Below are 6,347 nucleotides of genomic sequence, written 5' to 3' on the forward strand. Positions count from 1 at the left end.
GCTGGGTGGGTAAGGGGAGCATGAGTGACCTCCTGGCCGACTACTGCCAGACTGAGGCCCTGATACAAAGGCGGAGGAAGGTGCTAGGTCTGTGGGGAAGTGGTCCAGAGAAACAGATGGCGGGGGTTGGAGGTGCACCCCTTTTGCCTCAGTCACCACTGACATAGGTGGCTACACCCTGGACTGCAGCTGGCCACTGAGGCAAGTGTCTGGGTAGAGGACGGCGGCCCCCGGGAAGGGGGGAGAGACCTGAGTGGGGCACAGCCAGAGGGCTGTGTCCATAAGAGGACATTGAAGTCCTGAGAGCGACATGGGTCCTAATGATAGAACAGATGGCAGCCAGACGCCACTAGATGAAGGTGCACCAGGGGACCAGAGCTAACTGCCAGGATGGCCAACAGGAGGCACTGCAGTGATGAGACATGCCCCATGGCACCAAGACTTAGCCGCAAGGAAGGCTCTCTCGGTCTTGAACCACTACTTAGAAGGATTCTGCTGACAGGTCTTTTCTTTTTATGAAAAGAGATACAAAAAAGGAGCCAACAGAGACATTAGATTCAGCAAGGAAGAACTGTCAGGCCAAGCCAGGATTTCCTGGTTACTAGGAAGGCTCTTCAGCCAGCTCTTCCCAAAGACCACTATCCAGAGGCCTTTTAACAGCCACTGCAGATGTTCATCGACAAAGAGATGCCAAAATAGAGTTCTCCACTGCCTGCAGCCATCACACTACCAGGAGTTCTGTGCACAGAGAGGCCCCTGCTGGTGGAAAAAGGCTTTGGTAGAGACTCTTCTGACATCAGCCATGGTCATATAGCGTTTAGCACTCTGTGTTGTGGCTTCAGCATCCACAGATGCAAGTTCAGTTAGGGGATGTTTTCTTGTCTCAACATTCGTCTAATGGCTCCTTTCAACACTTGTCACCAAAAAGACCTGTTTCTTTCGCAAGCAATGTACAGCTAGGCAGAGGCAATCTTCTCCATTTCCTCAAAAGATCACCAAGCTGCGGGGAGAGGAGACGCATTCAGCCAGGCACCACTGGGTGCTGCATGCTGAATCTCCTCTTTATTCAGCAGGTGTCTGTGAAGGACATAATCTACACAGTGTAGAGGTCAAGAATAGGAGTTTATTACACACAGCGCTGGCGGAGTGTCACCTTGCGTATTAGGCTCATAGACACTGTCAGTCAATTGATTACAATAGAATATATAGATTTTCCATGGGCAGGGTAAAGTGACGGGGTAGGCAGTTCAACACCCCAGGATAGGTTCTGCACCAAGACAAGATAGCACAGTAGCCAATGGTTAACAGGTTACATAATGTCTCCACCCATGGTCTCAAGTTAGCAAGTTAACATTTAATGAATAATTTGATAAAATGTGAGTAGTATAAAATATCTATGTTGAAATTCTGATTTGAGGTCCATAGGAAAGGAGCAACTCTTTTGATTGTCCAACAGGTACATTCCTAGGGATTAAAGCAAAGAACCAGTGAAAGCATATGGCAATAAAGATTGTTTTCTGTGTGTCTAAAGGCAAGGCATTGGTCTCTTGGGAGGGAAGTGGAAAGATGCCATATCTTATACTGACATGTGCCTACTTCTCATAAACTCAAGATTGGATCTGTGGGAAGAACATCTCTCTACAGAAGAGACTAACAGAAAAGGAAAAGGGATTCTTTGCTCAATTTGCAACTCTGAATAAGACACAATTATTTACTTCTTAGCTCCAACACCTGGCAATTTGCTGACCAGGCCTATCTTAGCAAGCAAGGCTTTCTGTTTACCCAGCTTTCTCTTCGCTGATCACTATTTGCTAGGCCTCTGGTCCCTTGACCATACTCTGGACTTTGGCTCTGGAAAAGAGCTGGCACAATCCATAGATCAGGTTGTTATATAAACTGCACATGGATTTGAACCCTTCACATCCAGTAATGGCAAAGTCCTTGGTTCCGGCTTGTAGCAGTGATGGAATAAACTGCAGGTTGAAATCAAGTCTCTGGAGTACATCCACACCTGGGATGGGTCAGTCAGTCCTTTGTACAGAGCTTCAGTTTGTAGCAAAGTCCCTCCAGAGGTATGAAGCAGGATTGAAGACAAGATGGAGATGAGGCATCAGCCTTTTATAGTCTCTTGCCATGTGGTTTTTGCTTTCTTTGTCCCAAGGACACTCTATCCAGCACGTGGCATAGAAAAACTTTAAAGTTCTGTCCATAGGGCAGATCCCTGGATACCTTGCTGAGTCACAAGGCATATCTGACTTCTCTCAGTGGGCCAGTTGTATAGCTGATGGTCCTTAATGAGCCATCAAGCAGGCTAGGCAGAATTGACACCAATTTGTCTGGCTGGAGTATTCTGAAGCAGAGCACAAGTTTGAAATACGGGCAGCATAGAGCCAATATTCATAACGTCAACTACAAAAATGATACACATCCAGAGATAGCATAATTCTAATCAGCCAATCATAACCTCTCCATAGACCCCTTACACAACAACCTTTCTATAATATTGGCTGCAAATATAGAACAGTGGTCGCAACGGTGAGCTATACAGTTACAGATTATGTCAATAACGTCACAGGAGATGACACGGCATCAGTGAGACTGATACTGGAATACTGCCTCCAGTTTTGGTGTCCTCATTTGAAAAAGATGTTGTGAAATTGGAGCTGGGTCAGCAAAGAGCCACCAAATGTTGTGAGGGCTGGAGAAAAATGCCTTCTAGGGAGCTATTGAACAAGCTCAACCTGTTTAGCTTATCAAAAGAAGATTGAAAGGTGACTTCATTGAAGTGTTGAAGGGCCTTACTGGAGAGAAAAGATTGGCTATTAAAGGGCTCTTTAATGTAGCAGAGAAAAGCATAACAAGCCCCAATGGCTGGACGGTGAAAAGAGACAAATTCATATTACAACTAAGGCACAAATATTCAACAGCAAAGATGATTCACCACAGGAACAAGCTACCAAGGAAAGTGGTGGATTCACAATCTTCTGATGTCATTTAATGAAGACTAGATGCCTTTCTGGAATGTGTTTACCCAAAAAGTAGCTATTGTGTCATACAGGAGGCCTGTGATATGCAGGGGGTCAGATTAGATGCTCTAATGGTCTCTTCTGGCCATAAAGTCGACAAATTTCTGAAAAACTGAGTGTAGTATTGGGAGCAGCGGCTGATGTTTTACTGTCTAGCCGGCTTGCTTCCTAGAACGAATGCTCCTTGAGTGGGGTGATCCACAGGGAGTAGCTCAAACCTCCAAAGTCCCTGGGCAGGGGCAGGACATTAGCCCAGCAAGGGAGGGGTGTGGCAGTGACATCACAAAGGCCTTTTGCAGGACCTCAGACTATTGGTCAAAGGTGGTGGGGAGGTGGTGACCTCACATAGAGATGCTGACATCAGCACGGCAGGACAGGGGTGAGGGACCAGGGAAACCTCATAGACCCCTGTGGCTTTGCTTCAGCAAGTCTCCTTCTCCAGGTCTCTCTTTGAGGACTGAGAGTATTTGGGTTCACATATGTGAGCGCCAGGAGGAACCTCTTTTGAGTTTTCTCCTTCCCTTTTCCTGATTTTACTAGAAAACAACCATCCCTGTTTAGAAGGTAAGAGCCTCCTTGAGGTTTGAAACCTGTTCAGTCTGATCCATCTGGTGACAGTTGAATTCTAGGCATGGAAAACACGAGCTTAAGGAGGCAGAATTTTATTCTGCACCTGGGATTTTGTCCCTTAGCATCACTGGGGACATTTGAGTTTGTCCTTTTTGTTTCACTTTTTCCTCCATCCCTCCCTCCTTTCTCTTCTTCTCTTGCTTCTTTTGTCCTTTCTCCTGTTCCCCTCCCAACACCAGGAGAGAGGTGTGTGTGTGTGTGTTGCAGGGGAGTGCTCGGCAGCTCCCACTGTGGGAGGTCCACCCAAAAATGTGGGGCTGAAATAGTGCTCGGGCAGTGATCCTCACCGGTGACCTGGGCCATCCTTTGGGCTCTCTGGTGAGAACCCTCAGCTTCTCATCCTCAGTCTCTACCCTGATTGGCTGAGCAGGGGGTTATTGACAGGGAGGAGACTCAGGTCCTTGTTGTTCTCTTTGAAGACCAAGGAAATAAGTCAGAACCAGTTCTATGTTTGATGAATTTTGCTGCTTCACTGCATTAATGGTCTCTGAGCAGTTCATGATTCTCTCTAACATTGCAGTTCTCCTCAAATACTTGCTGAATAATTACTGTGCACTGTTGTTGGTCTGGAGCTCATCTGAGAGCACTTTACTCAGGTCATTCAATGTAGGAAATTCAAGATCCGATGGTTAGTTTGAAAATCAGGGCTCTTGGGTCCTATTCCCAACTCTGCCACTGCCTGCCTGTGTGACCTAAAACAAGTAAATTCTCCTTTCTCAGCCTTAGCTGCTCCCTCTTTCAAATTGGGATAATAATGATCCACTCCTACCTACCTCAACACACTCACTCTTCCCCAACATACACGTTATCTCTCCCCCCACACACAGTCTCCACACTGCAGTTGAAAGGCAGCTGGCAATCTAGTAAGATGCCCATTGAGCAATGGCTTAGGGAAACCTGCTGGCATTAGACTTGTTGGGGCCTGAGGCTGAAGTCAAAAGTCTGAGCCCCACCACCCAGGGCTGAATCCCTCAAGCTCTGGTTTTGCCCTTCCCCCACTTGGGCGGAGCTCAGGCTTTGGCTCCCCCCTGCCCTGTGTGGGTGGGGCTTGGTCCCTCTTTCCAGGACCAAGCAGTAAGTTTTTTTGGCAAAAGGGGGTTGCAGTGAAAAGAAGTTTGAGAAAACCTGGCCTAGAGCATCTCCATTACTGAGCTGCAGCAGCAATGTTGCGGGGGAGTTTGAAATGTTGACGTGTCTTTAGCCTCTGAACACATCTAGACTTGGTTCCCTGTGGCACCCTGGGTGATCGGACACTGAAAGTACAGCCATGGAGACACCACACAGCCTAGCTGGCAAGAATCAAACTGCCACAGAAAGACACCTCTGGTTTCCTAGTCCAGCTCCCTAAGCCCTCAGCCACAACCACTTAACACAGGAGCTTTTCTACACACTGGTTCTGTTCTCACTGAAGGGTCATTTCCAATGGTTTGCTCAGACCAGCTTCCCCAGCACACTCACTGCTGTGCATCTCTGTACGTGTGGCCATGGCTGAGCAGCAAGAATTCCTGCCCATTTCCCCAGTGGCTGGAGCATGGCTAGAGTGTGTCTGTGGTTAATGATGTTGCTGTAGATTGTTCGTTTCCTGCCTTGGCAATTCAGACAGTCCCTTTTCCCAACATATCTCCAGCACATCAGTAATTCCAATAACGGGCAGGTTTTCTCTGGAGCACTGAGATTTTTCAGGGAGTTGGTGGCTCCTTTCTTTCCTCACCCTGGAGTAAACTCAGCTTTTTATTCTATGGTTCATGTTTTATGGAATAACAGCAGCAGCTTGAAGAAAGAGAAGAGTGAATATCTCACTGTCAGGGCTGAAGGTGGCCATGTCCCCTCTGTCTGACCATTGCCATTGCAGGAGAGAAGGCGTCAATGGAATCGAATGCCCTGGCTCAGACAAGAGATACAGGGAGGTTTTGCTGTTCATGGATCTGTGCAAATGAAATTGTGTCTCTGTGTGAAACTGAGGAGGGAAATGAAATGCCCACAGGGTGGCGCAATGCCCTAAGCTAAGGCAGGAGTGGGAAGGACTAGAGCTGAGGAATGACTGAAGTGGACTCACGTGGGATTGAAATGACATTTGTTTCTGTCAGGTAGTGAGAAATGTGACATTAATTCAGATGCGGGGTTGAGGCTTCCTTAGCTCCTTGTAAAAACTTGAACTTGATTTCCCAGAAGGGAGAAAGGGAAAGTCTGGGGCTGCCTTTAGTCCCTGGCTGGGGTCTCCTCGCCAGTGGAAAACATCCCTTGTTTGGTGCTGCCAAGGGGATCGTGCAGAGCTGAGACGTCCCTCAGCTTGGAACAAAGGGGGAGTTGGATGGAATTTATCACACAACCCTCCCTGCTCCCCAGAGCCCCATGGGGAGAATCTAGAGAGGGGGGAGTCATTCCTCCCCTGCGCTCCCAGAAGAGCTGCTAGGGCTCCTTCCTGCCAGCTACTCACCCCTGGATTCACCCTCAGCTCCTGGGATCTTTCTGCTCCAAAGGCTCCAGAGGCCTGGGGCGGGGAGGGTGTCACTGCACAGTCTGAAACACAAGGGAGGTTTCTGGAATTGAAGGAAGGAGCAGAAAATGGAAAGGAAAGAAACAGAGAGAAAACGCCTCTTCTCTCTCCCCTCCCTCTCCCAGCAAGAAATGTGACCAAGGACCAGCGTTAGGGGAACTGGTGCCCTGGGCAAAACTTGTACTTTGGCACTT

This window comes from Mauremys reevesii, linkage group 17 (genome assembly GCF_016161935.1).
Source record: "Mauremys reevesii isolate NIE-2019 linkage group 17, ASM1616193v1, whole genome shotgun sequence".
In the NCBI taxonomy this organism is placed as follows: Eukaryota; Metazoa; Chordata; order Testudines; family Geoemydidae; genus Mauremys; species Mauremys reevesii.